Genomic DNA, 27,182 nt, shown 5'->3' on the forward strand with positions numbered 1-27,182 from the left:
TGCGAGTCCATTGTCTAACCACTGCGCTACCGTGAGTGGTCTGAAGAATAGAGAACTTTCGTCTCAGAGTCAGTGTGGAACATTTTGCGGGGATGAACTGATAGAGAATGTATACTGCCGCCTCACGCCCTTTGAGGAAATGCCCTTGACAACGACTTAAACGCGCTGACGTAAAGCCAACAAAGGAATCACAGGAGGCGGGAAACGACAGCAAAGCGACGATACCTCCATTACGTTACGCATTGTTTACAGACCCAACAAACATGATTATTGGCGTGTTTCATATCGACATCCAATAATAGTCCGACTACAGCTAGTGACGTAAATACAAGAAATTTGGCATTAAAATATCTCCTATTGTCTTCGCTAAGAGCTAAGTAGCGTTTTATTTATAGAGTGGATACTGCAAAACACTAAGCGGTTCAGTTGGCGAGACAGTGATGAATAATGCGGAGATAGCGCGTCATGGCGTGAAAGTGTTTGCTTCTTGCCATTTCTGGTTGACGTTCCGTGGGATTCGCCGGATTAGGTGACACAAACAGAAGATTGTGAAAACATGTTGACAATGCCGACGGCGCGGGATGTGGCAGTGGTGATATATTGAGGTAGCAAGACCTTGGGTTTAACAGCGGCGTCAACTGGAGGCATAGTGTCCTCAGCAACGTTCTCACGGGATCACTCTGCCGCAGCCAGCCGTCGCTCGTCGATCGCCGCCGTAGACGACGTACGACAAGGAACACCTCTCGAAAAACCGAAGAAGCCAAGGTAGAGTTGCTGCGGTACGAGCTTGACATTAAGTGCTATCTTCCAGCGTGTGTTGAAATTCATCAAACTGGTTGGTCAATTGATGTCACAGTATGGACTGTACAGGTGTGAGCAAGTGCAGGCTGTAGGCGACCGCCACGGTACTTTCTATCATTTTCTCTGTGTTGGACAACAGGTACAGAATCACACTTTTTGAACATCTCAGATCGGTATCAAAAGTGAAGGTTCAGAAGAATTGTTGCGATTCTTAAATCATTTTCAAACCAACATCATAAACAAGGAGCACACATTATCCTTGAGGAATTTAAAGTATTTGACAACATGCAGTGAAATGATGTTAGGTTTGCTATCACATTCGTAGGACACTCCTCAGCGAAGTTCTGAACGTGAATTTGATCCGTGTGTAGGTCTTGAGTAAAACGAAGTGGAAAAATATTCTTGGTTTAAAGTGTTAGAAAACAGGGTTAAACCTCACCGCTACTATTGATTAAATCCTGTACTGAACATACATGACAACAATTTGGAAGAAATTTTCAGAACAGAAATAAAAGTGCATTGTGTCCATATACAAGTTGCAGGATTGCAGAATATTATAATGAACAGAAGAATTCTTCTTTCTTCCAGAATTAATCCCTTAACTTCACCGCGTCGGCGTGTTAATTGTCGAATTTGTCAATTTCAGTCGCAGTGGATGCCCGGGTGCCCTTTCTGTCGCCACTTCCCCCACCCGCCCTCACTCACCCCCTCCCGGGACGGAATTTCTGTACGCCACTTGTCTGCGTCTAGTGTTATGTGGGAATGTGCAACATTTTTCTAAATATTTGTGAATCGTGTGACTGAGGCGAGGCGTGGGTACCTGCCCGGTATGCACCTAGTGGGATGTGGAAAACAGCCTAAAAAACCACACTGTCCGTCGTGGTCAATTCGCCGGGCGGATTCGATTCAATTCGAGCCGGGTCACATCCCCGAATACCGGAAGCAGCGTATTAAAGGGGTAGACCAGGGTGACACTCGATTTTGCCACCGCTATTCATAACTTTTTTTCAACAAAATGTCAAAGAAATTACGAAACTGATTTTAGACCTTTATGGTACACCCTTAAGATTGTATTACGTACGGTATTTTGTGTTTTTAAGTGAAGAGAACCCAACACGATATCGACAAATGGCATTCTCGTAGTGCGAGGGCCGTTGGTGGAGATTGAACGGAACAATTTCCAGCCTAGAACGAAATTTCAAAAACTGCTTTGAAACTGATGATATTATCCAACATAGTACGTGGCTATATTAAAAAAGTTTTTAACACAGTGGCAGCTGTCTGAAATAAAAGTCTATTATTTCGACATAAAAGTCGTTACAAAAACTTGCAGCAAAAATCAAAGTCAAAATATATCGCAAAAATACTAGCTACTGCAGTAAAATAATCGCCAACTCACAAGTCACAAAGGGGTTCAATGTAACTGCACATATATTTCATGAGTAATAATAGCTCCCGCCAACTTGAAAAATGTTGTTTGAAGAAAATAAGTGTTTAAAATTTCAACTTGTTTTTTAATACTGAAATTGAACAAACCTTTAATCGGCAATGCTATCTCACTACAGTTGGCCTTTTTTCTCCGATGTCGAAAACTCTAGTTTTGACGGAATTACACTAATTAACTGGTTTCGGCTCACCAATCGAAATGTTTTTTGCACTATTGGGATTACTTTTCGAACCTTTTCTGTCCGTACAACTCGCTTTTTATTTCGTATAAAAAACAAGCGAAATCACAAGTTAAACAGATACGAGACAAGCATGTGCTTTCAGGCATTTTAATGCAAACGAATCATGGGGTGAAGAGAAATATAGTTGGGAAAAGTATTTTGGTTCATAGTAATGCCCTCTGTGATACTATCCGAAGCTAGCGGGACCCCCATTCCGTCGGTAGCTATTACAGTATTACGTCAGTTGCATTCGAGCACTCGGTTGTGCCAGATCCTCATGCAGTAAACAGCGGTGTTAACATGCTCTTTAACATTCATGGCACACTTCATATGAATGCATCTTAAAAACAGACTCTCCAAGGAACATTTTAAGCCAATAAATAAGTCTAAAAATAATTTCTACGCTGGTTAGCACCTTCGCTCGCGTGACTATCAGCACGAATCTTATGACAGAAGAATGGAACCGACTGACAGCTTAAGGAGGTCGCGTAGCAGCGATTATAGTTACGATTATTAATATGTGACAGAAAAAGAACTTTCTAAACACAAAACTGATTGAAGCAAGAATGAAAAAGTGAAAAATTTGCTATCCAAAATCAAATGACAGAAAATGGTCGAAGCAAAGGAGAAATTAGCATGAGCAGCTAGTAAACGTGTACTTCAACAAAAGAAATCGTATGCTGTAGAACAGTCGCCAAAGACTGTTCCCATCATCATCTGGAATACAGCGTCGCATAGAAGCAAGACTACCTTCAAGGACTAACCAAGTTACGCTGTTTCGGTACCGTCATTTACTCGGCCTTCCAGGATCTGTACTGCCATTAGATCTACATCTACATGTTTCCGTAGACGTGACGAAATCCCTTAAGATGCGTCCCCTCACTTGAGACAGTGCGCTGGCTATGTTTAAATCTTACCGTACGTCTTCATTTCTGACTAAAATTTTATAGCTCGAAGGATCCTCATTTCTGTGGACTGCACCATCGTTGACTACAAGTTTTGCTTCCATGTAGCAGGGCAGAAATCACCTTTTTTTCTAACTGATGTTCTCAACTGAGTACCACGGCAGCAACAACCTCTAAAATGGCTTTGTCGTTCGTAATGATTTCATTCCGTTTGTAGAAAAATCACGTAAACATCGCTGTTATTACGTTTGCGTGTCTAAAGTTACATCTGTCTACAAAAAAGTCGGCAGTGAAATTTGCACAAATCATCATTTAAACAATCTAAATATTAACAAACAGTAATGACTGAAATATGTCCTGTTTGCGGAGTCACGCCCTTACTTTGGCACTAGTTGATTCTAAAATCGGTGTCTACGGTTTCAGTAAGTATTTCCAACCGCTCACCAAACTCTTTCTCAAACAGAGAAAATGGCAAAATGATTTCTGCAACTTCGTCTATTCCGAGCAAGAATTATCGAATTTGTGTTGTTTAAAATGGCTTCAGGCTTCACTAGAAAGGTTATGCGGATCGTATCCCACTTTCCTTACATTTTGGACCCGTCATGTCCACCTGCCATTCTCAACTGCCACACTTCATTATTGATGATGTCATCATGATCATGTGCCAAACGTCTTTTTAACAGTCAATTTCTTGCCTCATAATCCACGAAGACTACAACAATGTCATTCTTGATTTAAATAATTATAATGATTAAATAATTTAAATCACTAAATAAATTAAGTTATAAAATCCAAGATGGGGGTACTACCCGAAATGTGTTTCGTACCCCACGCCCCCTTTCCCCTCTGCACCCAATATCAGCCCTGTCAGAATGAAGTTCTAATTAATAAATGAAATAATTTTAAAGAGTCCAGTTAGCCAAGTTATGCTTTGAACTCCTGTCCATCTTCATTCCCTTAAGCTCGACCGTAAAATTAATAAATAAATAAATAAATTAAAAATCGTTATCTTCAATCAGAGCCTAGTATTTTAGCCACCATTAAAATGAAAGAACGGGTTACAATGTAGCCTTATTTTGAGTGTCCCCAGAATTATATGAACGACGCGAATTATTTATCAGGAAAAACGTCACACACTTAAAGAAAGTATCTGAATAGCGTAAAATGTAAGTGATGTCAACTACGTTTCCATTACTGACTTTAGAAAATCGTTTATATGGGCTTACTCAGCAGTTACACTCATATATTTCATTGGAACCTACATATCATTCGCTATAGAATATTAAATAGTTAAAAAAACCAACATTTGCTTATCCAGTGTAATTAACCAATTAACACTTAATTACGAATTATTAATATGTAAAATTTTACTTTAATGCTATTCCGCAAAATTTCGGAAATATTAAATATGGCTCTGAGCACTATGCGACTAAACTTCTGAGGTCATCAGTCAAATATTAAATAAAATAAACTGCTGCTTTCACGCTCTTGTTGCCCGTCTTTGGCAACCGATGGTTGCACTGGCAAAATGTTCAAAGTTCGATAAGTATACCATAGTGAGAGGTGCAACAGAGCCTCACATTAATTATGTTCCTCATCTATGATACTTGTCAAGTTTCACATTGTTCTTTCGAAGTCTTTCCTGCAAAAATTCGTCAGTAGTACACGAATCACCGACACACACATTTATCAGGTTAGTGTTTGAAAGATGACTGTCAACTCCAAAGTAAGTACTTCAATGCTATTTCCATACCTAAATAGCTACAAAAAAATGACAAACTAACAGTTACCACTAGAAGTTAGGCCTATGAGGTCGATATCAGAAAACTAACCTGGCCAGGCTATAACTGCAGAAAATATGTGTTACCTAAAATACTGCGTTAAGCAGGCATGCACGCAAACAAAACGATAGACACCCTGATTTGTAATTACCTAGACTTACTCTTGATGTAAGTGAGAAATACCGTCAAATTAAATATTACTACATCTAAATTGTTTAGACTATCTTCGTAGCCGCATGGTTAGCGTCGCCTGCGGTGTGGAAGGACCTGGGTTCGAATCTCAGTATCTCGTCAAATTTTTTCTGAGGTAGAGAGATCTGGTACTGGGTCCACTCAGCCATTGTGGGGCCAAAGGAGGAGCTGTTTGAACAAAGAAACAGTGGATCACCAGGATTTTTCTATTGGCAAAAAACAGGTCGAGGGATAGGGTACATGCCGATCACATATTCCACTCATACTGCCTTGTGAGCAGTAGTCGATCAGTCGGGATAGCACTATGGCCTAATCCGTGAGTGGTCTTTACATTTCCTAAATTGTTCTCAATCACCATTTTAGGAAATACAATGACAAAGCATCATGTTATACAGTTTATAATTTTGACTGACTTATTTATTTTATTACGAATAACTCAGGCCTACTTTCGACGAAGGCTGCAATACCTACCAACCAGAACCATGTTGCAAAGGCACTCTACTCTTTTCTCTACAAAATAAGCTATTAAATAATAGCATCATCTAATAAAAATACGTGATGTGGAAATACACACACACACACACACACACACACACACACACACACACACACAGCTTGCATGCAGATTGTAATATACAAGTATGATTACAGATCTCTAAAAAAAAACGAGGAAAATAAAATACTTTTGTTTCTCGAAATATGTAAGATTTCGAACACTTTTGCAAGCACATTGGGCCTTCAGATTAAATGTTCCACATCTAAATTGTCTGCATTACTTATTAATGCACAAGCAACTGGCATGCTTAACGTAATACCCAAGAATAATTGCAGATGTTTGTGAAAATAAGAGCAAAATAAAATTGTATTACATCTCGAAATATGTAAGAATTTACACACACTGATAGCCATATGGATCTTCAAATTAAATATTTCCGCATCTGAATTGTCCATACTACTTATTAAAAACCACACACTTCTTTTACTGACACTACTTTTGCGATACGCGTTGCAGGTTATGAATAATGGATTTCGCGTTGTAGGTTGCAGGTCATGGATTATGGGTTGCAGGTTACGGGTTATTATTTAAGTAATGTCAATAAGCGAGCTGCACGTATTTTAATAAGTAATACAGATAATGTAGATGCGGAAATATTTAATTTCAAGGGTCAAATACCGGCTGCAAAGTGTGTGGACCCTTAACTACTTCGAGAAATAATAGTTTCATATCTGTGGAATTTTCGTAGAGATCTGGGCAGACCCACGTGTTGGCAAGGTTGTTTCAACTGTTCGACTGTGCTGCAGAAGTTTCACTGAGAAGCCCTTTACACATCCTTCTTACAGTCTCGATCTCTCCCCATGCGATTCCCGTATCTTTTGAAACCTTGAAGAAATCCGTTCGTGGCTGTCACTTTGCTTCGGCCGAAGAGATGCACGCCTGCTTACAACCATGGTTCCGTAGGCAACTCTAAATATTTTTTCGTGAAAGCATTCAACATCTTGTCACAGTGGAATAAATGTATTATACGATATGGTGATTACTTTTCATATAATGAACAGTTTACTTACTTTCTTTCCACCTGCCTCGTTTTCATTTCACTGAACCTTATAAAATCGTATAGGGGTTTATATAGTTTTGTATCTTCTGTTTGTCTAATAGTTTTAATGTTTGTTGACAAAGCACTGCCAGAGGCCATCAGACGCTGCATCATTTTCCTAGTTACTTGATATCTTCTGTTACAGGCGAAAAAAATGTGGTTATCATCTTTCTCAATGCCACACTCATATTAAGAAGCTGTGATCAAACTGAGGCGGTAGAGATCCCGTAACTGAATCGACGTCGTACCACTGTCAGTATAAAGTTTTTGCTGGATCTGCAGTTCTGTCAGTAAGGATGTAACAGTCCGTTATGTACCAGTCCAGCATTGTGTCTTCCTTCGACTCGTCAGACCGAGGGAGGTTTTCGTTCCATCGAGCCCTGACTCCAGTCCTTCTGGTATTTAGGAGATCGCCAGATGGCACTTTATCATTTTTCACATAACTAGTGCACACAGTTTCCTTTGGCAATGTATTTACGTCTTCATTTCACTATAATTCGCTGTGCGTCTTCTCCAAAAACATGATGGTCTCATTATTGAGGCGTGAAAGCTCCTTAAATGCGTCTGTAATGCGGTATACTAAATGATTTTTAGTGTTGTTGACTTCGTAGCTGAGCTTGCAAACGTATAAATTATTATTGACTCAAAAATGCTTCAAATGGCTCTAAGCACTATGGGACTTAACATCTGAGGTCATCAGTCCCATAGACTTATAACTACTTAAACCTAACTAACCTAAGGACATCACACACATCCGTGCCCGAGGCAGGATTCGAACCTGCGACCGTAGCGGTCGCGCGGTTCCAGACTGAAGCGCCTAGAACCGTTAGACCACAGCGGCCGGCATTATTGACTCATCCTGGACTTATTTTGCATATGTAAGCCCCTTTAAAATCGCTACAAGTTCTGCACAGAATATGAACGCTGCTTCAGAGAGCTTGAATTTGTCCCCTCCAGTAGTTTTTCTATCTGTTAATGAACTTCCTCTACCGCCATCTTTTTGTTTAGATCCAACTGCGTAAGTCTGTCTTGAGAATAGTCATGCTGCTAAGCTGTCTCTAGAATTTTCTCATGCAGTATACCTTGGCCCTTTGGTGAGTGGAAGGAGCGTTGGATGAAAACATACGGAAAACTCAGGTACAGTGCTCCAGAATTAGGTGACTTCCTTACGCATAGGACGGCGTTGCGGCTTAAATCCTCTATTCGGCAATGGCCCAGCAGCTGCGCCAGATGTCACTAGACGAACAGTTGGCGTCGCCCTCGATCTCTGATGAGGCACGTGTCCTTTCTGGCAGTTGTGTCATATTATTTACACCTGTTACTATGCGATGCACCCCACCGCTGCTTCCTGGGACACTACCGCGCCACAAAATGGACGCATTCAGCAAGATGTACTTTCGACTACATTAACATAATGAACTTCTTCAATTGTGAGTGCAAACTGCCGTTTGGTTAGTAACTGAACAAAATCCAGAGGGTTCCAATAACCTCGGCTAGTTTGACTCTTGTTTCAGGATGCAGGATCAGCTGGCAATAAGCGCCTTATATGTTGAATAGAGTGATTCACCTGACTAACCATTCTTCCAAATTTCACAGTTCTCAAATTGCTGAAGCATCTATTTAGGCAGATGTATTGTACTGAAGAAATGCGATTTTAAAAGATTGCAACAAAGGCCTCTTCTCACGTATTTGTTTGGCAGACGCACCAAACATGTGGAACGTTTACGAGAACACGCATTCGGACGTAGCTGATGATTCCAAACGGATGACGTTTGGACAACCAGGTGGAAAAAAACATATCGCTAACTGCCTCCCGCCGCGCGGGATTAGAAGAGCGGTCTAAGGCGCTGCAGTCATGGACTGTGCGGTTCGTCCCGGTGGAGGTTCGAGTTCTCCCTCGGGCATGGGTGTGTGTGTTTGTCCTTAGGATAATTTAGGTTAAGTAGTGTGTAAGCTTAGGGACTGATGACCATAGCAGTTAAGTCCCATAAGATTTCACACACATTTGAACATAACTGCCTCCCTTTTACCAAAGGGAGAGGAGCACTGACGATAAAGATCTTGATAACGAGACTCTAAGACAACGTGCTGGTTTAAGTTTGTAACCTCTCCGCAGTTCCTCCCGGAGTGAACCCACGTAACCTGCTGACGGTGATGTTCTAATCTAATATGATGGAATATGCAACATTACGGCATTCTTGGCGCTGCTTGGCAGTAGTAGGCTCAGTGCTGGCACCAGGTTTCATCAGCTTGCCTGTCTCTTTTATCATCATCATCGTCGTCGTCGTTATCATTAACAACAACAACATAAATAGTAACTCGAAACGGGAACTGCGTCAACAAGGAAGGGTGCAGCACGCCGTTCAAATGGTTCAAATGGCTCTGAGCACTATGGGACTCAACTGCTGCGGTCATTAGTCCCCTAGAACTTAGAACTAGTTAAACCTAACTAACCTAAGGACATCACAAACATCCATGCCCGAGGCAGGATTCGAACCTGCGACCGTAGCGGTCTTGCAGTTCCAGACTGCAGCGCCTTTAACCGCACGGCCATTTCGGCCGGCAGCACGCCGTAATCCATAAGAAGTGAATTAATGATAAATTTAGCTGCCAAGTTCAAAACGCTTTGGCTGGCTTATTCTGAAAGCAGCTGCTTTTATGACGTCGATAGGAGCAACTTTTCTATTTTAAGGTCAAAGGAAAAACTAGGAAAATAATTGTAGAGGAATCAGTACGCAAATTCAGAGTGCAAAATATTTGCAAAAATAATCTGTAATAGTATAAAAACCTTAGCAATGAGATTTTCCTGTAATATGAACACAGTGGATTCCGGAAAGGCCACTCGTGGAATGATATTCCATCATGAAAATTAATTTATGGTTTCTTCTGTCAGTCTATACGGACAAGAATGTAGGAAATGTAGTTAATAAATATCGATCATTACGCAGAATAATAAACAAAACTTTACCAAACAAAATACAGAAGGAAATTTTACATTTTATAAAACCATGGAATTGAGTCACGGATCCCTCTAAACAGTGATAAAAGTAAACTGCAAGCAGAAAAAGTGAGATTTCGTAGGAAAGTGTATAATAATATCAGTGAAATGACTGAAGAAAATCAAACGTTACAGAAACAAAACCTACAAATAATGAGCATAGAGAGAATCTCAAGTCAGGGCACACTTTACCAGCCAACGCGAGGAAGGGATCCAATCGGCAATGCAAAGTGAAGATGTAACAGGCACAGCTGATTGAGCCTTAAAATGCAGAAGGCTTTCGTGACGTAATTTCTGGAAGGTACCCGGGCGTTGCTCAGTATTTCTAAGATTGAGCTACAGATGACGAGCAGGCGTCTCGTTGAAATGTTGTGCAATTTCCGCAACAGTGTCTGACACAACGCCCGAAAACTTTTCAAGTACGTTTTATTTTGTCAGTGAGTAGCTTAGCCCGTATAGCTTTACGTAACGCTTGTGGGATCGAGAGGGTGGGAGCCATTCAGGCCTTCTCCGAATCTCCGAATGGAGGCGCTGATGCATCAGAGATATCGTTGTGTCCCCACAGCGCCGACACCTGCATCCGGCTCTCAGTGTTTACGGCCGGAGTTGCAGCCGCCTACATTTGACGGCGCGGCCACATTTCAGCTCTTAAGCAGCATCGTGTTTGCGCTGGCTATCCGTAACCGTTATACGAGGAACAAGAACTCGCTATATTCGTGGGTAACTTCTGGCGCCCATCTACCTTCTGTCGCTCCTTCGCAACTTTTTATAGCACACCGAATAATATTCCGTTCTACTTAAGGCAATGGGCACCTCTTTTTCAGGAATGTGATCCGCAACACCCATCCATTTATTGTGAATCAAGATTTCTATAATGCTCTGTGCTGCGGTGACAATCGCTCCGAAGATAACCAATTCGAAACCTAGTGGTGGAAGAAATTTTAATCGTTTTGCTTGGCAATTGGACGCACGATAGTAGCATAAACAACCTGCACCACTGTCAAAGGTTAAATCCCAGGCTTCATCGCAGCGTCTCAAGACGTTTCGGCATGTGGCACACGATGGTGACTCGTCCGTGGGATGGGGACGTCAGGCTTGGCTGCCACGGTGAAGCAGTTCAAGGTTAGCTCCGGATATCACTCTCCCGACTATCTCTTGGACTCTGCCATTCAACAGTGAGAAGAAAGACTCTCTAAAACAAAGAGTGATTTATGTGACAGGCAACGTCTTTAATTCGACTACTGTACAAATGTAGCTATAGTACAACAGCGTCATACACCGAAGTGCCGGCCGGAGTGGCCGTGCGGTTCTAGGCGCTACAGTCTGGAACCGGGCGACCGCTACGGTCGCAGGTTCGAATCCTGCCTCGGGCATGGATGTGTGTGATGTCCTTAGGTTAGTTAGGTTTAATTAGTTCTAAGTTCTAGGCGACTGATGACCTCAGAAGTTAAGTCGCATAGTGCTCAGAGCCATTTTAGCCACCGAAGTGACAGAAGTCATGGTATAGCAATGTGCATGTATAAATATGGCGACTGTATCGCGTACACAAGATAAAAAACGGCAATGCATTGGCAAAGGTATCATTTGTTCTCAGGTGATTCATGCGAAAATATGTCCGACGTGATATTGGCCGTACGACGATAATTAACAGACATGGAACGCGGAATGGTAGTTGGAGCTAGACGCATGGGACATTCCGTTTCGGAAATTGTTACGGAATTCAGTATCCCGCAATCTACAGTGTCAAGAGTGTGCCGAGAACACCAAATTTCAAGCATTACCTGTCACCACGGACAACGCAGAGGTCCACGGTCTTCACTTAACGACTGAGAGCAGCGGTGTTTTCGTAGACTTGTCAGTGCTAACAGACAAGCAATACTACTTGAAATAACCACAGAAATTAATGTGGGACGTACGACGAACGTATCCGTTAGGACAGTGCGATGAAATTTGACGTTGTATGGTAGCAGACGGCCGACGCGAGTGCCTTCGTTAACAGTACAACAGCGCCTACAGCGCCTCTCCTGGGCTCCTGACCATATTGCTTGGACCATAGACGACTGAAAAATCGTGCCTTGGTCAGCTGAGTTCCGATTTCACTTGGTAAGAGCTGATTGTAAGATTCGATGTGGCGCATGGACTCAAGTTGTCAGCAAGGCAGTGTGTTAGATGATGGTGGTTCCATAATGGTATGGGTTGTGTTTACATGGAATGGACTGGGTCCTCTGGATGTTCGGCTACTTGGAGACCATTTGCAGCTGTTCATAGACTACTTGTTTCGAAACAATGATGGAATTTTGGTAGATGACAATGCGCCGTTTCACCGGCCCACAGTTGAACGCGATTCGTTTCAAGAACATTCTGGACAATTCGAGCGAATGGTTTTTCCAGCCACACCGCCAGATATGAATCCCATGGGACACACTAAACGAATATCAAGTTATTTGTAATTATGACTGTTTGGCATCAGCCAAGCTTAAACGCCAATTAATCCCATAAACAAAGTCTGTACCTGAAGAATTATCGCAGATGAACACAAAATAAATTGCCCTTAAATAACTCACCGTGGAATAATAGTTAGAATTTTGATAATATTACACTAATGTAAACATTATACAACAATGTTTCGAACGCTACCGCATTACAAGATGTGACATGATTCACTGACGGTGTGGATTTTGGAGCTTTCGATTTCGTTGCTTGAAAAGAAAAACTAGAGACAACTGGTATCGAAATTAGCATTAAGGAAGCCACCATTGTTTTATTTTTCCTTCACTTGTTCATGTCTCACAAGATTCTGTACTCCCTTCACTTGGTTTGTCATTTCTTCTCAAAGTATAAAAGAATTTGAAGAAAGTTCATGGAGATAATACTTAAATATATCCCTTCAGACAGGAACAAAATATGAAACTTCCTGGCAAATTAAAACTGTGTGCGGGACCGAGACTCGATTTCGGGACCTTTGCCTTTCGTGGGCAAGTACTCTACCAACTGAGCTACCCAAGCACGACTCACGACCCGTCCTCACAGCTTCAATTCTGCCAGTACCTCGTCTCCTACCTTCCAAACTTCACAGAAGCTCTCCTGCGAACCTTGCAGAACTAGCACTCCTGGAAGAAAGGATACTGCGGAGACATCGCTTAGCCACAGCCTGGCGAGGGGGGGGGGGGGGGGGGGATAATGTACTTTATATCTGAACCTGTAGCTAAGCTATATGACACATCTCGGGAAATATAATTATGCAACACGTTGCGTCTGTTTCTAACTGAGAGTGTAAAATATCATCAGCCACCTTACATTCAAAAAGTTCCTGTCCTGTATCGTCAGTGTCACGGGACACACAATTTTAGGATACGTCATCTGAAACAACGAACTGTTTTCAGTTTCTTTTTCGTTTCAGATTGGAAGGTCAGTCCATTAGTAATGTTGTTGTGGTCTTCAGTCCTGAGACTGGTTTGATGCAGCTCTCTATGCTACTCTATCCTGTGCAAGCTTCTTCATCTCTCAGTACCTACTGCAACCTACATCCTTCTGAATCTGCTTAGTGTATTCATCTCTTCGTCTCCCTATACGATTTTTACCCTCCACGCTGCCCTCCAATTCTAAATTGGTGACCCCTTGATGCCTCAGAACATGTCCTACCAACCGATCCCTTCTTCTAGTCAAGTTGTGCCACAAACTCCTCTTCTGCCCAATTCCACTCAATACTTCCTCATTAGTTACGTGATCTACCCATCTAATCTTCAGAATTCTTCTGTAGCACCACATTTCGAAAGCTTCTATTCACTTCTTGTCCAAACTATTTATCGTCCATGTTTCACTTCCATACATGGCTACACTCCATACAAATACTTTCAGAAACGACTTCCTGACACTTAAATCTATACTCGATGTTAACAAATTTCTCTTCTTCAGAAACGATTTCCTTGCCATTGCCAGTCTACATTTTATATCCTCTCTACTTCGACCATCATCAGTTATTTTCCCCCCAAATAGCAAAACTCCTTTACTACTTTGTCTCATTTCCTAATCTAATTCCTTCAGCATCACCCGACTTAATTCGTCTACATTCCATTATCCTCGTTTTGCTTTTGTTGATGTTCACCTCGTATCCTTCTTTCAAGACCATGTCCATTCTGGAACCGCGTGACCGCTACGGTCGCAGGTTCGAATCCTGCCTCGGGCATGGATGTGTGTGATGTCCTTAGGTTAGTTACGTTTAAGTAGTTCTAAGTTCTAGGGGACTGATGACCACAGATGTTAAGTCCCATAGTGCTCAGAGCCATTTGAACCATTTGAACCATGTCCATTCCGTTCAACTGATCTTCCAAGTCTTTTGCTGTCTCTGACAGAATTACAATGTCATCGGCGAACATCAAAGTTTTTATTTCTTCTCCATGGATTTTAATACCTACTCCGAATGTTTCATTTGTATCCTTTACTGCTTGCTCAATATACAGATTGAAGAACTTCGCGGAGAGGCTACAACCCTGTCTCACACGCTTCCCAACCACTGCTCCCCTTTTATGTCCCTCGACTCTTATAACTGCCATCTGGTTTTTGTACAAACTGTAAATAGCCTTTCGCTCCCTGTATTTTTCCCCCGAACACCTTCGGAACTTGAAAGAGAGGATTCCAGTCAACCGTTAGTAATATGAATTTAAATTTTTTTACGTAGAGTGCTTACGTCTTTCGTCACTTCCTGATTGTTTATGCATTTAGTTGTAGTACTTTCGGAAATACATTGTTGGATCATAAGCATGTGGACACCTGTTGTTGAATACTAATATGGGATGTGTCCACTGATCGTCTTCATGATGGCTCAAACTGTGCTGGGGACCCTTTCAATGAGGTGCCTGAACGCCTGTGGAGATATTTCTCCATAAGAGCTGAAGCCACAGGAGGTAGCGATTTTGGACGCTGGGGTCTGGAGCGAAATCGACATTATAACTCATCTCAAAGGTATTCCGTTGGGTTCAGATCGGGACTCTGGGCAGGCAAGTCTATTTCAGGAGTGTTATTTTCTACAGACCATTGTCTCACTGATGCTGCTTTATGATAGAGTGAATTGTCTTGCCGATACAGTTATCTTCCCCGAACAGTTCCTCTACTGTACACAGTAAGCAATGCTGTAAAATGTATTAAGTTCATTCTGCATTAAGCGTTTCCTTCAGCGCAACATGGGGACCACAGCCTAACCACAAAGAACGCCACCAAACTGTAATACCACCTCCTCCGTACGTCAGTACAGCCACCACACGATGATAAGTAACTTTCTCCGGGTATTCATCAAACCCAAACTCTTCCATCGAGTTGCCACCGGGAATACCGTGACTCATCACTCCAAATCACAGTTTCCCACAATCCAACGTTTTGTGGTGTCTCTCTTTACACCACCTCGAGTGCCGCTTCCCATCGACTGCAGAAATTTGTGATTTAGGAAGAGTTGCTCGACCACTGTACTGCATTCTTTTTAACGGTGATCGCGGTAGAGGGACTTTTAATGAAACTCACGAGTGAATCCTATCGCTGATTTCATGCTATTGTTTTACATCCACAGTCCGCAGTGCTAGACAGTCCCTGCCCTCAGTACCTGAAATCTTTCTGGTCCTGATTTAGTCTTGGTTGTTCCTTCACGTTTCCGCTTCACAATCACCAACAGTCGACACACGGACAGAAGTCGTCGATCTAACTTGAGACAAGGACACTTACTCCAACGCGTTTTAATTACATTTTATTTTGTGAACGCCGCAACTGAGATGGTAGACCTTTTTAACCTCATGAGCCAAGGTTTGCAATCTGATGATAAGAGCACTGTCTCTCAAACCGCGCTGTTCAGCTTTGTGAGAAACATTATAATCCTATTAAAATTATTTGATAGTTGACGTCTGTCGCTTGCCTCCACAGTGTTGTCACACCGGCTGCCGGCTACCACTCAGTTATAGACAGCACATTAACACGGAGAGTCACTTCACAAATGTTATAACGAGGAGCAATGGTGGAAGTGGCCGCCGGGAGGTCGACGAAAATGCGAGATACTCTGTCAACAGCTGATTTTATGTGGCCGGTGACTAAACTGCGGCAGACGACGCGTTTGGTAGCGCTGAATGTAAACTCATGTCCTAAACTAACGACAACTTTGTGATGCGCACTATATCGAAGAAAGCGACGGAACTAAAACCACAATTGCTTTTTTCAAGGCGATTAAAGCTAACCTCAAAGAGCAAACTCAGCTCTGAAAAGCTAAAAGTAAACTGTAATTCTTGCTGTCATTAGTTACCTAAAGCTGTCTTCACACTGGCTATCCGGGATGACGTGTGACCAACCGATGGGCAGTCTCGGTTGGCACTGGGCTGAAGATGCAGGCGACACAAGCAGGTTCCAAACGAAAAAAGGGTGACAGGAAGAAAAAAAAACAAAATAAAAAAGTCAGCACGATGAGTAAAATGACGCTGAAGATATATTAAAAATAAAAAATTCATTTAAACCAATTAACTGAACAAAAATAAAACTGAAAGTCATTTAGAAATAAAAAGAAAGATTTCGCTGCAGTTGACGAGATTCGAACGTACGACATTCCATATGAAAGGTTCCTACACTAATCACAGCACTACGCCATTACACAGCGTTAATTTGTTATATTTATGACTCTGGTGACCCAGCTACAATGATAAACTGCTGCCTTAAGAAATTCGGTTTCGCGCAATGTCCTCCGAACATACAATGTAAGCCGATCTCTGTGATTATAATAACTATGTATGTGACTGCATAGCGTGTTATGCTGAAGTATCGAGTAGTCTTCGATTAGTGTGAATTACGAAATAAAAGAGGCAGACCCAGGACTGTGGATACAGATACATCGAAAAAGAAAGCCGGACAAAGAAATGGAAGTGAACTGACCAGATGATCCGGCAGTCTGACATCGGCGAACAATTCAGGCGGGACTCTGGGCGCTCCAGCTTCAACGGGTGAGGTGTCAACTATCAAGTGATTTTGATCGGAATATAATTACGGTCGAAAGTTATCAATTATTACTGTAAAAACGTAACAACCGTCACTTCACATCCGTAATGGATAATATAAAATTACGAGTCTGATGCTAGGAAAAACAAAAAATTACAACAGCAATAATAATAATCTATAAATCTGAAGATCGTCGCGTCAAGAATGGCTTGTGGAGCATAGACATAGAGGTAACAAATTTGTCTGTCACTGTCGAGTGTGGGACAGAAATGTGAGCGCGGGGAGGGGGGGAGGGAGTCCGATTTGCTAAAGAGGACGTTCTTAATGTATTCTGAAAATTTCGATGAAGAACGATAAACAACTTTATTCGGCAATGATCACGGAGTTTTCACAAAGCAGAGAAAGAATCTTGGGACAGCGACATGCACATATACAGATGGTGGTAGCATCGTGTACCCAAGGTATAAAAGGGCAACGAATTGGCGGAGCTGTCACTTGTACTCAGGTGATTCTGTAAAATGGTTTCCCACATGTTTGTGGCCGTACAACGTGAATTCAACGCAAGATAGTAGTTGGAGCTAGAAGCATGGGACATTCCATTTCGGAAATAGTTAGGGAAACAAATATTCCAAGATTCACAGTGCAAAAGTGTTCCGAGAATACCAAGGCTGAAGCACTACTTGTCACCATGGGCATCGCAGTGGCCGGCGGTCTTCATTTAACGACCGAGAGCAGAGATTTTTCAGTGCTAAAAGACAGGCAACACTGTGTACCGCAGAAATCAACGGCGGGCGTATGGCGAACGTATGCGTTAGGATAGTGCGGTGACATTTTGCATTATGGGGCTACGGCAGCAGACGACTGAAGCGAATGTTTTTGCTAACACCGCGATATGGCATGTAGCACCTTTCCTGGGGTCGTGACTGTGTCGGTCGGACCCTGGACGACTGGAAAACCATGGTTAGGTCAGCTGAGTTCCGATTTCAGTTGGTAATACCCATCCAGATCGTTCGAAATGAAGCACATCGAACTTTTATGGGACATAATCGAGAGGTCAGTCCGTGCACAAAATCCTGAACCGGCAACACTTTCGCAGTTATGGAAGGTTATTGAGGTAGCATGGCTCAGTCTTTCTGTAGGGGACTTCCAACGACTTGTTGAATCCATGGCACGTCTTACTGCTGCAAGAGGAGGTACTTGTCACCTCAGTTAAAAGAAGTGCTGTATTTTCGGAAATCACTACGAAATAGTCATGCTCCAATGTCCTTTCACCCTGCACGGTGATTTTACATTCTTCTTCTCTCAGTCTGGATCTGAGCTGAGGAAGTGATCAGAAATGGTCAAGCGTTAATTTTTTAGTACACTATGATTATTACCGACAGTGCAGTAAAGAGATGTTTGTTCGACAGAGAAGCGAGAACAATTTTTAGTTGCGAAAATGCAAGGGATCTGAAATTATTCAACCTTACACATTCGGGCACTTCCTCATTGAAGTATGTATCTGTCACTTCTTGCAATGTAAGATATTTCATTTTCTGCGTTGAAGAATGTCCCAGAAGGTAAATGCATGAGCTCCGTTCACCTTCGATGCAGCTCTTTTCATTTAAGCAGATGAGCTGAATTTGTAAGGGAATTGGAATCTGTCAGGAAAGAACGGTATTCTGAAAGAATTTGCTATGGCTTATACTAAGGGACCAATCCCGGCATTTGCCCAAAGTGAAAATACGAAACCATAGAAAACCTATTTCAAGACTGCCAGCAAATGGATTCAGATCACCTTACCTTCCGAATCCAGGGAAACTATCTCAGCGGCTCGACATGCAAAGCTACATGAAGTCTATGGAGAATCTCAAAAAAACTGGTTGTTGTACACTGTTTTAAAATAAAATACATCACAATAAAAAACTAAATTCTGAAACTACATGTTTTTCTTTCAATTGTGCATGTTTAGTCATTTGATAGTGCATGAGTGCATGCATATTTTAAGATGTAATTATGCAAGAAATTGTTGGTTTCAGATATTATAGTATTACAAGAGCATAAATAGATTTTGGAGGGAAGGAGCAGAGGGGATACAGGGCGTAGACGGCTGGGACGAATTCAAGAAGCCAGCTGAAAAAATCCTGTAGAAACGAACTAAGTATGCAATTATGCTGTCGGCACATATCCCTTCCGCTCTCCACATCCCTTCCCCATCGTTCCGTTCCGTATCGGAACTGATTTTCATAAATGAATGCCTCCCTAGATTGGCCGATATTTTGCCGTTTGGGCTATTAATGCTAGAATAATTAGGAGAATTTTTTTAAAGAAATTCAACCATCGCCGGTTGGACGCGATTTTTGGGCGACACAGACACATTCAAGTGTATTTTTGTGCGCCGATTTTCATTTAGTGTTATTTGTAACGATATTTACCGCTCCGCTGCCATGTGAAATACTGAAATATTGCAGCCCTGAAGTTCTTCCAGCCACAAATAACGAACGCATTACTAACATTAAACTGCTACAGATAGGTAATTGGGCTATTATAGCAGTGCGTACGTATTTTTAACTTAGCATAACTCTAGCAGACGAATCAGAATAGATTTTCCTCCTCTTTCTGGTTATAGTCTTACCCATAGTTAGAAACTATCACAACAGCACACAGCACAAAATCAATAAACGGTAGCACTTACTTAAATCCAACTGCAAATAAGAACTGAACTAATTAACAAAACAACTGAGCTCAAGCAGAACCAACAATTAGACTTGGCTAAAATAGGTATGGGTGATAGCTGACAGTGCTGTGGATGTATAGGTAGTTTAAACCTGCCGTTGGTCTTACTGCAAACAGATAGTCCATAACCCTTTCTCGTCGTATTACTGAAAATCGAAATATCTTTCAGTTTCACTAGGCGGAAAATAGGTCGTGTGTAATTTTATTTAGACGACAAGAGGACTCTGGGACCCCCCCCCCCCCCTTTTGACTGCGTCCTTGCCTAACAGCGTGGTCGCTGCATGTGACTGGAGCCGCGAGTCACCGCAGCGGCCACATCCTATGCGCACGCATTCGCCTGCTAGCTGCAGTCCCGTCTGCTCGTTGCGTAACACAGTGAGTGACCGAGCGTTCACCTCGCACACAGCGGCGAGGCTGCAACCTCTCTGGATTACATTCCGAGTTAAGTAACGGCGTCCACTTCTCAGGGGTGATTTGTTCCGTCTACCGCAGCAGTTTGTTGATGACAGACGCCCTTTCATCTGCGCTCCTAGCAGCCAAGGTCGGTGCTGATCATATTCGACAAGACGCGACGGTGTTGCTGGTAAGAAGGCGACATTTCTTCGAGAGCTAGAAGGTGTCACAATGAAATATTATACGACGTCATGAAAGTGTCATTGCTTTCAATCCCTCATCCTGATCGCCTACTTACTGAACGAGATAGCAAAGCTGTCTCAGAGTTAACTGTTCGAGCGGCCGTTTCCAAAGCCTGCTGCCGCTACGCTCACCAAAGTTTTCACAATTTTATCGAAGTCTCCAGACGTGATCTATCGTTCTTTGAAGAATAAAGCTGCCACTTATGTATCACATTCCTGTGCTGCTGACTTAGCATATTGCTTCCCTTGACTACTGTCTCCAGTTGCCTCGATTTTAGCAGAGTGACCATTTATGATCTCCATTTATTAGTTTTCTTCTGTCTCGCAAGCACATGATCGTTGACAATATGTTAAACCTTATGTCATAAAACGAAACGTACGGAATCCAGTTGTAGTATTCAAAGTATTTCGTCGCGAGAAAAACTCTGTAATACTTTTCTGCTGTCCAGCATGAGTGAAGGACTGATTTAGTGATGGTTACTCATCGGGCAATGACACTTCACGTAGCGAATGATTTTTAGAGTTGAGGACACTCGACTCGCATTTGAGAGGACGACAATGCAATTTCCAATTCGGCCAGACAGATTCAGGGTTTCCGTGATTTCCCTAAATCGCTCCAGACAAATACCTGGACGATTCCTCACAAAAGGGACATGCCCGATTTCCTGCCCTATGCATCCCAAATCCGAACTTGTGCTCCGTCACTAATGACCTCGTTGACGACGGGACATAAACTCTGATTTTCATTCCTTTTATTTTGATTTTAGAGCGAGTGGCAAACGATAGATTCTACTGTCTCGTTGTATTTGCCTATGGGACGACAGAAGAAAGACTGTTTACAAGCATCTGTGCAAGCTACTGCTAAATCTTCGTGCATGTTCCTCGATTGATGTATAAGACGCTGAAGAATCTCCGCAGTTACCGCCTTAAAACTTGGTACTTGGGGTATTTAAACTTTTTTTGCCCAAATACACGGCAGTTGTATTCAAATTCGTGCTGCTTAACATTTTTCAGCATTTCTGCTGCACTTTCCTGTCAAGCTTGTGAGATTTCCCGCCAACCTTATTCGTACACACTAGATGCCCCCTGTTAGTCGGACCTGATTTGGATATCATACGAGCACTTGACTAAAACTCAGTATTAGTTTCACAAGTGTTTGCTACGCAGCCTGTTTCGTAGGTGAACAGCAATTTCCCAAAATCCTACTATGAATCGAAGTCGCCCTTCCGTTTAGCGACATCTCAGTCTATGTCACCTTAACATATCATATCTCCGCACTTTGTTACTCATAGATTTTTATATAACACTACTGATTATGGTTGTTACTGGTTAATCATGTAGTCGAAGTCCACTACCTTTGCTCTTTTCGTTGGTCGCAGTACTCCAAATACTATATAATACTTTAAGGCAGTTGCAAGTTTTTTATTAGTCGAGATAATACTTTACTTGACCGCATTTGTTTTGCACAAACATGCTCATCTTTTGGTATAGCATGTGAAGAACTAACTTCTTTTCTGAATTCATTGTTTTCAATGTTGAAATTAGTTTCTTTTTTCGTATATGTAATTCATAGAAATGTACTCAACAAAGTGTTCAACAATTTCAATTTCTTTCTTCTAGAGGCTGTACAGACTGCTTTGCTAACATTCATGTTTATCGCGAAGTGTTCCTGAGTTATTGGCTATGACATACTGTGGAGCGATTCAGAACATTCGTAAAGAAATGTGAATCAACGCAATCATGTGTCAGTACGGTTAACAGCCTCCTTAGGAGGACATTTGATGCAACATTAGATAAAAAAGGGCAGTTCAAAGGTGACCACATGTTTAGCTGCCAACGGCCCTATACATGACTCCTTACATTTTGTATCTAGTGGGGCTACATGAGGAATTGTGGGCACTAGATCCCTATACAATTGCACGAATATCTGCTTGTACGTGTTAAAAGTGCGGCAAAAGCGGTTCACTGCACAGCAGGCGTTTTTTATCTAGTTTTTTTTATCAGAAACTAATCCACAGATGCAATTTCTGCAATTAACAGGGTGAGTGTCACCTTGAGCTTTTTTTATCAATGTAGTTTGATTTCGATTGAAAATAGGATATGATTGACTGAAGCGACTCAGAAAACGTTCTCGTTGCATGTGTTGTGCTATTCCACTATTACGTGCCGGACCGTCAAATAGAAGATCTGAAAGTGGTCCGAACTTCAAACTTATTTTACATCCCAATGGTATTATTCCGAACATGTGTTCCTCATCAAAACTTTATGTACTAAGTCATTTGTAGAAACCCTAAAAACCTGACATAGAAATTGTGCATGACTCACAGGTAAATGAGTAACTTACCATTCTGGGAATACGTTTCCACTTACCAACATCTATGCAGTGGGAACTGGCGACTGAACTGAGAGAACAGGCCACTTTCTCAATAATAAAACGCTGAAGAAGGAGTCCACAGGACTATCGTCCTGCATCACCCAGCAGCATTTTTTGTACAAGATCCAAGGGTGTTCCACAACTACACCCTTCCAGGGGTTGTATACTAGACTTAATACATAACGTTCGTTTAATAACCTACTTTTTTTCCTTTATTGGATTTCAATTCTCCCCGAAGGGGGAGGGCTGGCAGCAGCTTAGTACGGCGCTCTTCAGCCTACAGAATTTTTAAAACATAAGAAGAGAGGAAACAATAAAAACAGGCGATAAAACGGTGACGTAAAATGTAAAACGGCGGAAAATTGTGGAAATTTAAAACATAAAACTAATGGTGCTCAGTGATAATAAAACACGTAGGAAGTAGACAGGGAAAAAGAAGACAGACAACTAAAAAAACACGGCGACAGTCTGGATTCTGTTCGCAAGAGATATAAAATTCACTCCCTGCGACGGCATGATGTCCGTCCACAACACTTAGGAAAAGACGCACAACACTTAACAATCACTAGGAACACTGCACTAAAAGGTCGGCACGAAGATGACACTCCACAGACAAGGGCAGAGGGGAGGAGAGACCTGGACAGAGAAGGGGGAAAAAAGGTGGTTGGGGAGGGGGGGTTATAACCTATGTCCTGAAATTGGCCATTTTTCATGATAGAAGACAAACAAAGTTTCGAAAAGTGACGTATTAATGCGCCACAAGGAGACGGGCGCGACTGAAAGTAACATATATCTGGACGTTGAAACTGCAACATTTACTATGTGAGTGTAGTGTAGTGGAAAGAATAAATAATTAAATTTGTACCTTTTTTTCTCGGCCAGTTTCGGTTGAAAAAATACTGAATTTATTGTGAGATATCGTGGAGTATTCTCGCTTCAGCTCCTGTAGTTCCGTGGAGTTCCGATAGATGACGGCGTTATACGTAGCCTTCAAAATCACATCTCTAACGGAAGTGTGTTCCAAACAGAGAGCTGTCACTGAATTTCTTTTGGCGGAAAACCAGAGCATCGTTGATATTCATAGGCGTTTGCAGAATGTCTACAGAGACGTGGCACTGAACAAAAGGACGGTGAATCGTTGGGCGAGGCTTCCGTCACCATCGCAACAAGGTTTCGCTAACCTGTCCAATCTCCTGTGTGACAGCCGGCCGCACGCAGATGACTCCTGCAATGTTGGAACGTGCGGACATTGTCACGCAAGGTGATCGACGGATCACAATCAGACACCTCGCTGCACAACTGGACGTCTCCTTTTGCGGTGCTGACACACTCGTCCACCGAGAGGAGCTTCCAAAACATCATTGACTGTTCTTCCTTATCCAGTCTACAGCCCGGTGCTCTCACCTTCCGACTTCCATCTGTTTGGTCCAATGAAGATTGCTCTCCGCAGGATGCAATACGTGGATGACTAGGAGGTTACCGATGCAGCATTACGTTGGCTCCGATGTCGTTAGTAGAGTGGTACCACGTGGGCAAAGAGCCGCCCCTCCCCCCACTCTCCCCCTCTCAGTAAGGTGGCATAAGGCCATCGCATTGGGCGGAGATTACGTTGAATAATAGCGTTTTGTAGCCAAAAGAATGGGGAATAATATGGTCCATTGGAATCATGAATAAAACCAACTTGTTTCAGAAAATAGATATCCTACATTACTTATTGAACGCCTGTCGTAGATGATTTCTGGACCAAAAATTTAGCACACAGCACTGACATCTCTGGCAACAACGGCTCTAACCCAGCTGGGAATCCTAATGGTCTAGGATGAATGGTATAGACACATCACTCCATACTGCTTCAACTGTATATGCGAGTTAATCAGTCATGGTACTTGTCTAGTGGTGGAATGTCAGTTGCCTGGGCAGCCCACGGCCAGATGGTTTCAATTGGTGAGAGATTTGGAGAACGTGCTGGCCAGGGTAGCAGTGACACCCTCCGTTTCGAAGTGTGTCAAGTCAGCGCTGGCCATATTCAGTCTTACGTTGTCTTGTTGCAGGATAATGTCATGGATACATCGAAGGATACAGCCATCGTCCTTAACAAGTCAAAATGTAGTGCCTCCTGTCAAAATTATCGGTTATGCGAGCCAGAGGTGAAGGTATTTGGCACCCTGTGCCACCTCTTACCATCGCACCACGTGGTGGGCCTATGTGACCATGGGTCTTGCAATGCTTGTTCTCCTTGAAACCTCTGCTTATAAATATCTCCATCATGATGCTGTACACACAACCACACTCGTCCGAAAAGACGACTTAATACCGCTACTGAGCCCTGTGTTCTCTTTAGGCTTGGTGCCGAAATTTAAGCTGGTCCGCCACTACTGAAATACAGTTGCTGCCTGCTTGGCGTGTGCTTAATCAGTTTGACAACGCTAAAATCCCTCCATCACCATCTGCTGGTCATAAGCAACTTACTGTAATAGTATCGGATGTGAGGACGTCGTCAGTTGCCAGGATGGTCTTGTGCAACCAGGCTGGCGTGCGCAGGACGATGGGTTGAAAAATACCAGCAACACAGCGGTCGAGGAATTAAAAGAACAAAATTAGCAAGTACAGTGACAGAAAAATTCACAACACCAAAACATGATTAATATGGACTAATGAAATTTCAGAAATACATTCGTTCAGATAATATATTTAAGTGATTAACATTGCAAGGTTAAATAATGCAAGAGCGAGATAAGCCATTGCAAATGTGAGATGTTGGTATGTTAATAAGCAGTGTAGCTGCGAGAATGTTGAATACAAGCATGTAAACTTGCCTGAATTGTGTTGTACAGGTGTCGGATGCGTTTGTGGGATGAAAATCCATACCTGTTACACTTGATCGGTCGAAACGGACGGTTAATTCTGTTTAAGGATGGCGCTGATGAGATCCCATATTATGTGCTCGACTAGAGACGGATCTGGTGTTCGAGAAGGAAACGGCAACATGTTGACACTCCGTAGATTATGCTGGGTCACAACATCGATGTGTGGGCGAGCGTTATCCTGTTGGAAAATACCCCCTGGAATGCTATTCGTGGCCGGCCGTGGTGACCGAGTGGTTCTAGGCACTTCAGCCCGGAACCACGCGGCTGCTACGGTCGCAGATTTGAGTCCTGCCTCGGGCATGGATGTGTGGGATGACCTTAGGTTAGTCAGGTTTAAGTAGTTCTAAGTTTAGGAGACGGATGACCTCAGCTGTTAAGTCCCATAGTGCTTAGAGCCATTTGAACCATTTTTGCTATTCATGATTGGTAGCATAATAGGTGAAATCAACTGACTGACTTACGGATTTGCAATCAGCGTGCGTGGGATAACCACGAGAGTGCTCCTGATGTCATACGAAATCACACTCCAGACCATAACCCAAATGTAGGTCCAGCGTGTCTAGCACACAGATAGATTGGTTGCAGATCCTCAACTAATCTCTTTCTAACCAACACATGGCCTTTGCTGGCACCTAGGCAGAATCAGCTTTCTTCGGAAAACACAACAGACATCTACCCTGCTCTCCAATGAGCTCTCGCTTGACGCCACTGAAGTCACAAAAGGCTGGTGTTGGGATCAGTGGAATGCACACTACAGGGCGTCTGGCTTCACGCTGTCCTTGACGTAACCGATTTGTAACAGTTAGTAGTGTCACTGTGGTGCCAACTGCTGCTGCAGATGCAATACGAAGGGCCAGAGCCATACATCGCACACGAAGGTCTTCTTTCTCCATAGTGCCACGTGGCTACTCGGAACCCAGTCTTCTTGCGACCGCACTTCCTCGTGACCACCGATGACAACAATAACGTACACTTTTCATGAATCACTTACCTCACAAAAATCTTCGATACTCAAACTACTGCAATACAGTTTTGCGCCAATACTGCCAGCTAAATAAAAGATTCTGACTACCGAAGGCACTAACTACTGATAGGTATAGTTACCAAATGAAAGATCTTGATGGAGAACGAACAATGTATTTACCTTAATAGTGTTCAAAAATCATTATACATATATATATATATATATATATATATATATATATAAGTTTATGACATCCACTCTTAGAAAGTTCCTTTTTCTGTCGGACACACGTCCAGATCGTCCGCTCTCAAAACTCCGCCATCTCTCTCCCCACATCCACCACTGCTGCCAGCTCACCTCCAACTGCGCAACGCTACTTCTGCTCACATCCAACTGCCCAACACTACAATAGCGAATATTCCAACAATGTTAACCAGCCACAAAAAAAAAAAAAAAATGGTTCAAATGGCTCTGAGCACTATGGGACTTAACATCTTAGGTCATCAGTCCCCCAGAACTTAGAACTACTTAAACCTAACTAACCTAAGGACATCACACACATCCATGCCCGAGGCAGGATTCGAACCTGCGATCGTAGCAGCCCCGTGGTTCCGGACTGCAGCGCCTAGAACCGCACGGCCAACGCGGCCGGCCAACCAGCCACAGACTCCACACAGCACAGTCAGTCATCTTCGTACAGAGCGCTACGTGGCGTTACCAACATA

The 27,182-nt window shown here is 42.6% G+C and overlaps 1 protein-coding gene across 1 annotated transcript in view; it reads left to right on the forward strand.

Annotated features, from left to right (window-relative positions):
* Positions 1-643: 643 nt before the first annotated feature.
* Positions 644-27,182, forward strand: part of LOC124606105 — a 236,930-nt gene continuing 210,391 nt past the window's right edge. Inside the window, exon 1 of the mRNA XM_047138070.1 lies at positions 644-765. The gene's annotated coding sequence lies outside the window, so the exon portion shown is untranslated. The remainder of the gene's footprint in view (positions 766-27,182) is intronic.

This window comes from Schistocerca americana, chromosome 3, assembly GCF_021461395.2.
Source record: "Schistocerca americana isolate TAMUIC-IGC-003095 chromosome 3, iqSchAmer2.1, whole genome shotgun sequence".
NCBI lineage: Eukaryota > Metazoa > Arthropoda > Insecta > Orthoptera > Acrididae > Schistocerca > Schistocerca americana.